The following is a 13298-nucleotide window of genomic DNA, read 5'->3' as shown; positions in this document are numbered from 1 at the left end:
CACGTTTGAAACCACCTCCGCGGTGGTAAGCATATACGCTAGTGCTTGTCGACATTGCCACCTCTCGTCTCGCACCGTCATTGTGCGCGCTACCATTGATCGCGTTGGCAACGATTGTTGCAAATTTCTTCGAGATAATAATGCATTGCGATCGCTCTCTCCTGCGGCGGTAAGACACGTTAAAAAATCTGTAAATATAAAAATTTAAATTTGTCAAAATTTATTAATTACAATTATTTTCAAAAATTTTGATTTTATGGGATTTATATAAAAATAGGAATTGTTTATAATCCAGCAACTTTCTCTGTTACAAAAATAAATTGATTACCAGTGATGTTTATAGAAATCAATAAAAATTAAGCTAAGAAGTTAATCAATGATGAAGAAAAAAAATGTCTTGGTACTTTTGCTGGATAAGGCAATGTGTCATCGTGTTCAGCTGAACAAACATTAAACAATAGTATCACGGTTAACATAATGCATCGTTAATGTCTTCCCGCACCCATTATGATTTTTCACCTGCTCGCTGACGCAACAAATACATCTATATTTTAGGAATGTATAAGTGATTATTAGAATATCTTATTTATATCGCTAAAACTAAAAATTGACTCAAATAAAATACTTATCTAATATATTTATATAATATATTTTGCGTAACAAACGTGAAATTTTATCAAAATTATTTTTTCAAAATAAATTCAGAATCAATTTTTTAAAGATATACTGTATTGAATTAAATGCGGAAGTATAATACTGCAAAAATAAAAATTCAATGGAGAAATTTACTTGAAGAATCGAGGAATTTCGTAGTAAAAACTAGAATCGCGGTCAACTTCCACGTGCAATTAAAAATGTTTAATGAGACACTAAGAATACCACGAACTATTCGCGAGGTTAATGGCCATTTGCACACAATGAAGGAAGGCACCCGCGATTATTACCGCCTGTGATATCGCGTAGGACACACATCGCCGACGTTACCTGTATTTCTAGACAAAGGAAAAGAAAGAATAACGAACCATCGCACTCGCGTGGTCTGACAAGTCGACACGTCATCCAAGATGACGTGCAATTAGATGCAATTAGATTCTTCATAGAATCAGGTTGCAATGAGACAAAATAGAGAACGGCATAACGAACTAATTTTGTTTTCTCATTAATCACAAATTGCCCTATCAGGTCGCGAAGAGAATTTCGCGATATTTTCAATGTGAAATTTCTTGATGTAATCGCAAAGAGAGAGTTCAATTTCTTCGCTATTTCTCTTCCTTCCCTCTGTGTTATAGCATTTCCTGTCTCGATTCCCTTTGCGAAGTAAGAGCGGTCATAAAACACGATAGGGAGACAATATTCTCTCCTGACCAAACAATGGCTAACTTACAACGATCGTAAACAATCCCCTTATCCGCAGGTCGTTAGCGCTGCATAATAATTTTTCCTAATCCCCACCACATTTGCTTAGAATATCGAATTAGAATAATTTTGATCAATACTTGTTTTTTTATTCCTATAATTCAAAATTTTTTACAGTCTGCGTAATATAAATATTAGGAAAATATTCTCTAAAAAGAGATTCTTACTTAATTTCAATTATATTTGTAGTAAAATTTTTAGTATGAATGATCAGTAATTTTTCATTGAGATGGAATAGAGAGGAAAGATGAGAGGGATGATTTTGGGCGACGACATATGCTACCGATGCGTCGTTTCGTCTTACACATGAGTCAGCTTTCGGATTTAATGACACACGGTCAGTATATGCCATGCATTAGCGCGATATGGATGAAACTCGTGACTTGTCTATTAAGCTGACACAGCTACTTACTATCGAATGAAACATATACAGGAATTTAATACCCTTTTATTGCCCGATTTTGTTGCTCGTTATTTTATTAAAATTTGTACTAATTTAAGTTTAAAATTAATATAGTAATAAAATAATAAACAAATTTGCAAAGAAAAAACAAAGACGTATTTTTTAGATATTTTATCGTTGATTTTGCTCTATTTTCGAATTTTCGATGATTACACCATTTATAAATCTCATAAGGTACAAATAAATTTAATATAGTGGAGACAGAATTAATGTCTGATCGAGTGAATTGGAACAGTCTATCATATCTATCTACGATTTGATATGTCAAGGATAATGTCAGTGGCATTAAGCACTTAATAGTCTTAATAGGTCTGCCTCTCATAAATAAGTTGATCAATCTTTTTATCTTGGTGTCAACGCCAAATGATAATGACATATAATGCATTCAATTTTATCGGAGCAAGCCCGATGGCATTGATTCCTGACAAAATTAAAATCGTTTTGACGGCTAAAAAACCGACGTTCGGTATATTCATAGCAGCAGGCTCAAATAATCTATTTACAGTTGGATGTGATCTATCGACGATTGACGAGCGTAGGTGGACGGCGGATATACGATCCAACTCGGCGCTGAATCCCGGCATCAGTAAGAGAGGTCATTCTGACTCATTTGAACCAGCAGAGCGACGTATTAGCGACGGTGGCGATTGTCGGCGCCGCGATCGTGCTACATGATCGTATAAATTGAAACGCGATACGCGTAATATGATTTGCGGCGCACACGGTGACAGATGTACACGCGCTGCGCCCGATCGGATAGAGGCCCACACACATATACTTTGCGGAATTAACAAAAATTTGACAAGTTGTCTGATTTATCTCGCGCGAGAAATCTCGGGGTTTTACGCTGATACGTCGGAACTTTTGTGCGAGATCGTTGTTAATCGTATGCAATAAAACGCGCGATTTATGCATTTAACAACAACATGCCTTTAAAACTTGAAATTGACGTATGTGCGCGCGCGCGCGCGCGCGCGCGTGTGTGTGTGTGTGTGTGTGTGTGTGTGTGTGTGTGGTGGGTTTTATTCCGAAATATTTTATAGTGATTGGATTTCTTTTAGATATTATTTTTGAAAATGTGTGCCGTGAGAATTGCGTGAGAAACTTTCAATAACGTAGACATTTCGAGTTCTTTTTTTTTTAATTAAAATATTCGAAATGAGATCTTGTAATATTTACATTCAATGTATAGTATATTATGAGTATAGTGTATTATGAAATATATTATGCAGGAACCTCTAGTTATACAATCATAAGCACTTATAAAAAACAGAGCAGGCCTATTACATTTACAAATTGTATTTCTAGAAAGAAATAAGCGGAGCAAAGAGAAGGAGAGGGATCTCGGAGATTTATTAATGTACCTGTCGACGCAACAGCGCGGACCACCCTCGAAGGACTTGAAAGTTCTAAAAAAAATCCCGCGGCGCGGGTTAATTAGCACCTCGAGCGAAACCGATTTTGCAACTGGGATCTCGGTCGATCGCGTACTTGGATGCGTCTCGAAACGAAAAACGGGTCAGTGGGATTGTGTATGAGAGAAGCCCCTCGGGGTACGTTCGCCGTCATGCGTTGGCTAAATCTATATACGTGTATCGATCGGAGCGCCGGTTACGCAATCGCAATTAAAGCGATCTTGTAATCGTAAGCGGGGCATAATTAATGAGCCGAATCGTGCCGACGCGCTTCGACGGTGTGTTGTCTATCGCGCGAGCGTCCCCGCGGGCCCCGCAATTTACCATATTGTCTTTAATAATCCCGTCTAATTAGTTTTGTCTCCCGTTTATATCGATCGTTAATCGAGAGCACGGCCGACTCTTCGCCAGTACTCGAAAGACGGAAGAGAAAGCACTGGCGTCTACCCACGCGTTCTTCTCGGAGTAGGCAAAAATGCTCAAAAACCGTCTGCAAAGTTGTAAAATTACGTGATTACCCATAATAAATGATTTTTAATGCCGAAACGACCAACATGGCTTTACTTGTGGCGCTATATTCGCTCGTGAATAGATCATTATTTAACGGTAGGTTGGTCAACGAGCTTGCTTTCTGATCTGATATTTGAAAAGTAATAAATAATTGAAGATGGTAGATTTTTAAAATCGAACATTTATATTTAATGCCATAATTATGATTCTTTTATTTTTAAGATTAATAAGACATTATGTATTAAATGTTACGCGAAAAGACGCAAAAAAAATGTATATTAAAAATTACATAAAAAAAATATTTTGTATTTGTGTTAAAAACGGTTTACTCAAAGTCTTTGTTAATTTTGTGTTGAATTTTTAATATATTTGAGAATATTAATTTAACATAAAAATTATATTGTAAAATTATATGTAAAAATTATATTATCTGAACATTGTTTGGATGTTAAATTGATATTCAATTATATTTCTTAAAATTAAAATAATACAATAATACATTTATGAGTAAATGAACAAATAATACAAAAATGGTGTATTGTAAAACGTAAATTCTAAGATAAATGATTAAAATGTGTAAATTTAAAGTAATATAAATTATAAATGTTAATTTTTAACGAAGAAATATAATTGCTTATAAATTGTATCAATATTACGTTTTTTGTGTTGATTTTTTACATAATATTTGTGTTACTTTTTAAAATATTTGTCCTATGTTAAATTAACACAAAAAAATGAATAGACTGTTTGAGACATATAAACTGTGTTGAGTTTTCAATAAAGTAAAAGTAATATTACAACAAGAACACAATAAAAGAACAGAATCGGTCGTAGGTCGCAGACTTATGAGCCAATCAGATTTTACACTCCATTTGTATGAGAAGAAACCAAGGAAGACATTTTAATTATTTCCTAGTTCGTTTTTACATTTTAATTTAATTTCTTCAAACAAGACACTTCACGGCGCATAGATCCCTTTACTGCCGAATGGAGAATCGTGAGATAATTTTATCGCGGAATCGTTCAGATTGCCTGGTTATAATGGAAGGAATTTACGGTTCGTAGATTCGTTTTCCTCGAAGCCTTTGACATAGCTGATAGAATTGAGACGCGAACGCGATGCAATCCTGACGACGCATTCATAAGAGGACCTGCTGCTACTTTGACCCGATTAATCATAGAGCGGCCGCGATACAAACGACACGAGATGCATCATTATGACGTTCACGCTCTTCCCGCGAACGTCACTTTTCCGCGCCTACCCGCGCGAATTTGTTAGGCCGCTCCGACAGCGCGCGTTTGTCTCGAGCGTTATTCGTTTCAACGCTCACGTAACACAATTCCTGCGCGCGCGATCTAATACTTTTCTCGTGACTACAAATACACCCGAAAGGATTAATGACGCTATCAAGCGCGTTAAACGTTATTCGTAACAAAGCACCGGCTGACTCTCGTCCGCGGGATAAATCATGCGCGCGCGCGTGCGAAAAATTTCCGGACGCATAATAATTCCTGATCGATCGTTCGTTAACATGCTCGCACCGAGAAATGATCAGCATCGTTGCGCGACGTGCACTGCACTCGAATCGCAATTGCCGATTAAGCCTAATTTAATTCAATCTTTCGTCTCTATCTTATAGATTATAGATAACACTAATTTAGAAAGAGATTATAGATTTTCTACTTATGTTATCGCCAGAATTTTCCTCAAAGTTAAATTATATTGAAATTGAATTGTGTCAACTATAAACTTTTCTCACACTTATAAGTAATACTTTCTCATTATAATAAATTCCAAAATAATGATTAATAAATATTATAATGATTTTAAAAATTAAAAGTATAGACAACTAATTAAAGTTAATTATATCTTTGCATTCAGAAAAAAATATAGCGATAGCAATTGTAAAAATAACATTATACAAGTTTTAGAGTTAATAATTGAATAAATTAATATACATAGTTGAATACACTTTTATAATAATTACATTACACTTTGTAATAATTATAAAGCAGTTTAATTAATTATATACATTACAATTTTATTTATAAAATTTGTTACTTTACAATTGCTATCACTATGTCTTTTTCTCTGATGTGAGATTCCAGAATTTTTAACATTTTTTATTAAATCAATATTTTATTTTAAATTCGTAGTAATTCGTTCTGTACGATTCAAAATAACAATTGATTATTTTATGTAGAAGATATTTATAAATTTTTTAATGCAGTGCTGCAGCAGGCTTTTCACTATACTTTTGCTTATTATATTTGAGATTATTTAGTCGATCTATCACAATAATCGTGCCGATGAACTCTCTTATTCGCATCCGCGCAGCGTAAATAAACAATACACGGCGCGAACTGTCAATCATCGGGGCTACACCGAGCTAGCTGGAATTTGTAAATCAACTCGATATCGGCGCGCACGATGCAAATGACTCGCGCGAGCCATTCACGCCCACCGACACGATCGTAGCTGCCAGCCGTAATTGACTTTGTATTGAGATTTATCCGGTTCTACCGGCGATCCCTCAACTCGCCGATTTCCAATCGCTATTCTCATTACACTAGTGAACATGATCATTGCCACATTGTATCATTCGCAATAATCCTGCATATTTTTTTTACACTAGATCCAAAGATTTAATTAGAATTTCTCTATCAATTTCAGTTTCCATGTACTCAGAAATAAAAATCTAACAACTATATAAGTTTTATATGTAAAATTAATGTATTCTTTAAAACTTTTAAAATAAATCTGAAGAATCTCGCTTTTAAAGATTGAAAATTAAGTCATTTCTTTTTAAGATTGGTTCAATTTTCATTTTTTAGAATGAGATTCTACTCCAAAAAGAATTTAGAGAGTAATAAAATAATATAATTTTGTTGTTTATTGTTATGGATATCATAATTATGCTGTTTAATCCGTTTAAAGGTGGTCATGATATCGTGCATTAATTAACGTAACGCAATATCCCGACCAGCCTCCATCCAATCCAGACAAGCGACACTTTAAACCCGGCGTGGTGCGATTATCTGTCTGCCAGGCGACACTCTATATCTTCGTTAGTGTCCAAGATGATATAAGAAACGCGGCGCGGTGCGCTCCTTCGTGGAAACGCCGAAGACTTTTAGGCGTCTCACATTAGATACGGTATATCTCGGTGACAAAACGATGCATTGTATTCACGTGTGAGCGTGTCCTCTAGTTAAGCAAATGATCATGCATGCCACTCCATGAATGATAAAAGCGTAATGGAACAAAAATTATAGAAGAAATCTTGAAGAAAAAGTTCTCTTTCATCTGCTTGATAAGATTCAACTTATACAGAAATATTTTTCTGAAATAATTATTTTTCTGACAGTCTGATTTACTTTTTTCGGTTCCATTCATCAGTTGTTACTACGTGCACTTTGCATTGCCGGGATTTCGTAGCTTTCGAGATACTTTCCGCTGCACTCGTCAATCAGTACTTACACCTGTAATATAATAAATATCTTTACCCATAAAATTCTTCCGAATCACGGTAGAATACCCTCCTATTTAAATGTCATAAAAAAACCTACATCCGGCCATTCCAACATCGAACAACCTGCTATTCAAACATCGTACACTCCCACTTGTACACGATCCAACGATTCCTTCGCGACTTTACGCGTTGCTAAATCGTGAAGTGCCATAAGAATCGCATAAAAAAATCTGGAAAGGTATGAAATTCGCGATTGCTCTCGTCCCAACGATCTCGATAATAACATTAATGCGCATTGGCAAAGGGAACATTCGGCAAACTGGTTCTCCATCGTGAATTTGCACTTGGAACGTTGTTCGAATGATACTGGAGCCGATCTGAATCCAATCTCGACCGATAGGCCCGCATCGTAAATGCATCGAGCATCCTATAACTGCATCGCGTTATGGTTCAGCGATCACGCGGCTATGAAAGGATTTTTCCCTCCGCTTTCCTTACTTTCAGTTATTCAGACACCTTCAGGAAATACACTGTAAATGTTCATTTATTAATTTCGTATCTTATGTAACGTGCACTTTCGTTTCTCGTACGTTTCGCACGAGTTCTCCGAGTAGCCCCGTTAGGGTTCGCGTGGTGTCAATTAAACTAGAAAATCGCGCTCGATCGCGATATTGGCGCCGATAATAATGATGTTACTGATCTCCTCGTTGGCTTCGATCAAGCGCATTGCCCGCGAGCGAGCAGGCGAGCGAGTGCTCTAAGAAGAAAGCAGACTTCGGTGGCGTTTGATTTGATTTACGGTCGGCTAAAGAGCGCTCTGACACCAGTGAAAATCGGCTCTGATATAGGGAGTGGTCGGTATAGCCGCTGTGTTAGATTAATTGGCGATTCGTTTCTAATTTATTTAAGAGATCTTACACAAGAAATAGAATAGGGCATAGAAAGAGAAAGATTTATTCTCTTCTGGATAGGGGTGGAAGATAAAGTGTGAAGACTAGTAGCGGATGTCTCCTACGCACAATCTCTCTTCTTTTTGTTATATCTTCTTCCTCAATAAAATTTCATCGTAATGATAGTCGCATAACTCTCAAAGAATGACTTCTGGTCAGCTCTACAGAGAATCAGATAACTACGCCAGCATGTTATTATATAAGAACAAACTGTATTAATGTAATGTACACGTTGGTGCGTCGATTTTCTCTTTCAGTAGGAAGAAGAGAAGCGGGAGAAATATAATAAAAAATATATATAAAACGCTCAATCATCGGGACACATTGAATTATAATACATGTTGATACCTCTTAACTAGTTTTCCATTATCGCTTGTGTATTTATATGCTAAACTTATGCTAATTACGTAAAAAGATTTATGTATTTAACTGAAGAAGAAATTAATATACATATTATTATTAAAAATTCATTTCTCTTAAAAAAAAAACAACAAAGAAAACTTTTGCATGAAAATTAAAAGATATAAGATTTTTAAACTTTTTTTTGTTACAAAATATTTTTTTATAAGTGATATTTTGTTTCAATGTTGTATTTTGCGAAATATATTGGGATCTATACCGAAAAATAGTTTCATCATTTTAGTCCAAATTGGATTAGATTAGACAGATTAAATGAATAAATTTAACATTAATTAATCATTCGGAAAGTCCGAAAGATTTTGCTGACAGGAAATATTATCAAATGAAGAGATTATCATCAGTCCACTCAGGAACGATTGAACAATTGAAATGTGGCACAATAATCACGCTCTGTAATGCCGTGCTAATACCTATTAGACACTAGACGACACATGCATTGCGATTGAGTTACGTCACGCGCACGTCGTGAAGAATTAAAATAACCTCCGTTGTTATAGCAACTAACATAATAAAGCAATTCAGCACATCTTTCTTTCTCGATTTGATACTAATTTCTAAAAGACCTCTCTGTGAAGTTGACATCTCATGTTTCATTAAAAAGTAATAATTCTGCTAATTTCTGCATTAGTACTAACTTGACGTACAAAAGTTGAAAACATTTTTGATTAATGAGTATAATATAATTAATCTATTATAAATAATAAATGGTAGGCACATAATGAATTAGTATTATATATTATTGCGGATATTAATACTTAAAAATGCAGCTTTTCTAATTAAATTAAATGAAGCAATATAAAATTGCTTATGTAATTAGATCATGTTATTGTCGATAAAATACTTATATATGTATATACAGATGCTAAATGAGGACAAATATGGAAATACTTTGGAATTTTTTGCTTCGTTATGAACTTTCGCTCTGTCACTCTCCGTTGACTATTATTTAAGCTTTATCTAATATCTTCTATCAAATATAATTTTAGCAATCAAGCAATACGTTGCGTGTCTGTAGGAACCAGTTTATGCGACAGATTATTATCATTTTACGATCGCCAAGGACATCGAAAATATCCTCATGATGAGGAAGAAATTATATATATTTCATTACATATACATATATCGTTTTCTAAACTAAAGCAATTAGATAGCTCAATACAATTAGATTTATATTTGCAATACAACAATTATGAAAAATCTAGAATCTTAAAAAATGCTGTAAAGAACTTGTTGTGAAATATGTAGTATCTTTTTCCTATGATTTAACGCGATCATCAGTGTGTTATTGTCTTTCATATCTAAGAAATATGATTTCCATAGTAATATCATAGCGCGTTGTAGCAACTCACTGTTTCAGAATCATGTAATAATAACCACGCTCCATATCGAGAGAATAGGAGCCCGTTGATGTAAGCGTCGGCGCGTTAACACGAACCTTTGCCGAATCGTTTAACATTATAATGACCGGGCTCCTGAGAACAGTCGTAACAGGTAGGAACACGCGACCTGTTGCGAGAGAAAGAGAGAGAGAGCGGACCCCCCGTGGCCTCCGTTCGCCAGAGTATACGATGTTATCTTCATCTCTAGAGAAGCTAGAGAAGCTAACTCGCGATGTACGCCCGCGTAAACAATGGGTCGGTCGAGCGACTTTTGATCATTTGAACGGAGAGCATGTATGTATACACGTAGTGTGTCGTGAAAAGTACGCACGAGTAGCTGCGCGGTAAAGATACTGAGTCGCTCCGTTATTATCGCGAATATCTACGGTATTCAGTTGCGAATACCCGCATATACGCGTCGGAAACGTCGCCCGGGAAGACTTACAACGTACACCGTTGGCGTCGGGGAGAGCTTTCTTGAGTATCAGTCTTCTTTCTTTTAGGCTGCCGCTAAATAAACAGCCGACAATGGAGATATTATGGCACGCGATTCTGAAATGTCTGGCATATCTCGCGAATCAAAATTTCTGACATGCAGAAATATCCGCGACAATATAGTTATTATTAATTATTACAATATAGTATTAATTATTATTATATTATGAAATTGTTGAACATATTTGTTGAAACGATATTGCGATGTATATTTAACACTAGAAGAATACCAATGTTTATTACTCACTGAAAAAGAAAGGGATCACACGAATAAATTACTATAAAAATAAAAAATAATTAAAAATTATATTCAAAAAATTATCATATAAAAAACATAATTATTGAAAAATCAAAAATTTTTAGAACTTATTGTTTTACACAAAATGTAATAGTAATCTAAAAAATAGAAATGTACTTATCAATGATCACTCGGTACTTGTAGTATTAATTTGTTATTTAAAAATTGAGTCGTAAATTTATTTTAAATATCTTTGTAATTAAAGTTATTTAATTATTAAGCAGCATTAATTATTAAGAAATAATTTTATATTTTATAACTCTTATATGATATAGTATTATATTGAGTTGTCTGGAAAGTTCGTGCCGATTTTGAAGAAAAATTGAAACGCAGATTTAAATTTTAATAAACATTTATTAAATTTAAATCTTTTGCGGCACGAACTTTCCGGACAATCCAATATTACTCAAAATGTATGATGTGCATTATGAATTCAATGCAAGAATAGTTCATGGTGGCGCAAGCTGTCGGAAGAAACAGAACCTAAGGTTCTAAACTGACTGTTGAAATCAGTGTGTGTAACTACTGATGATACTTCAAATATTATTTCAGTAGATATAATGAATTGATACATTATTGCTTTGAATTTTTTTCGTACATTGTTTAATAATTGTATAATTTATCGAAAAATAGTTTCGCTTTTACGCTCTATATCTCTCTTGCTATTAATATATTATACCTTAAATCTGAAGCATTTAGCCTGAATGAAACTATCCCACATATTATAGAAGATGAATGTGTTGCTATATAAAAGGAGCAAATAACAGATTGCTTATAAAATACATTTATTGTTAAGTAGAACATTACTTTACTTTTCATATTTTTTTTTATACTTATAAAACCGTAATTAAAATCATAAAAGGTTCCAACTAATGATAAATTACGATTACGATACAACTATTACAACAATTATTACACAAAGAATTTGAAAAGTATATGCATGCAATATATGAAAATTAGATTTATGACATGTGTATTATAGTTTTATATTCCTGAAATGAAAATAACGTTAAAAGTATATGATTAGATATTAAATGTTAAATAATATTATCTATCAATATAAATATTTAAAATAATTTCAGATTGCTTCAAATATACATATAAAAAAGAATGGTTAGGTGAATAATAAAAAAATTCAAAGATGTTTAATATTATTTAATTTCAGAAAGCTCAATAAATATGCGCTCAAAGGGAACGTACGATGCGAACATCATTCACCGCAGACTAAAATATACGTCGACAATAAATAACATTGATATAATCCGTAGCGAGTAAATTCAAGGACTCTATACATGCTCTAAGAGTAATATATGGCAAAATAGCCAAGATTGTTTTATAAAGTTAACTACTAGAGGAAGGACATAGCAACGTCACGATATGTACAAACGTATCTAAAAACTTTTTTTTGAGCCTTATAATCTATATCTGCGAAGAAGTACGCCAAACGCATTTGCGAATATTATTCTTCGATCAAATGAACAATAAAAAAAATTGTCGATATCACTTGATCTATTATAATTCTATACAATGATAAAAACTAATTTTCTGATTATTGTAATGCATATGTTCGCGATTGTGGCGTAATATCTATATTTTTTAAATATATACATATATAGTTGTACATATAAATATTATTATAAATTCGAATTTTTTGTACATTAGAAAAAGCCGCTATCCGTACAGTATAAAAAATTAAAATAATAAAATAATTAAAAATAAATAATTTTTTCTATTTTTAATTCATTCCTGCGTACTAGAGGTGTGCGAATCAAGCATTTGCAAAGTCGAATTGAATCGAATCTATAACAACATGTTCGAAAATGAATCGAATCGAGTCTGAAATCTTTACGCTGAATCGAATCGAATCCTTTCGAAAACGAATCAAATCAAATTTTTACATACTGACATCAACTACAAAAAATTAATTTTAAATGTATAAGTGTAAAAAATTAAAAACTAATAATATGTTATAAATGTATTAAAAACAATATTTTTTGGTAATATCTGTATGTTGAAAATGACTCATTTTTACGTTTATCTAAAAGGATCTCTCTCTCTCTCTCTCGTCTGAAATTGAAAATACTTCATAGTTCATTATTTTTTTAAATTAGTTTTTAAAATCAATCTCCTTCTCATTCTCTCTCCCATTACACCATTGAATGGAAAGAAATAGAAATGACGTCTTCTGGTCCTTCTCTCTTACTTTTATCGACATTTTGACACACGGATCGCGCAGTCTATTCTCTATGTCTTTAGTGTATATTAAAATACAGCCATAGACTGTGCAGTCATATCAAAAACTTGAAAATATTTAATAGAGTCCAATGATAACTGAAACGTGATGAATAAGCGCACGCGCATGCACGAAGATTGATATGCGCTGATATAAAATTGGTGACAGGAGATACAAGGAAGAGAGAGAGAGAGAGAGGGGAGGGGGGGGGGGAGTGAATGATTACAAATCGAACTACTGATTATT

This window comes from Atta cephalotes (assembly GCF_000143395.1).
Source record: "Atta cephalotes unplaced genomic scaffold scaffold00043, whole genome shotgun sequence".
NCBI classification, from domain to species: Eukaryota; Metazoa; Arthropoda; class Insecta; order Hymenoptera; family Formicidae; genus Atta; species Atta cephalotes.
The sequence above is the reverse complement of the archived record's forward strand: the minus strand, read 5'-3'. Positions refer to the sequence as shown.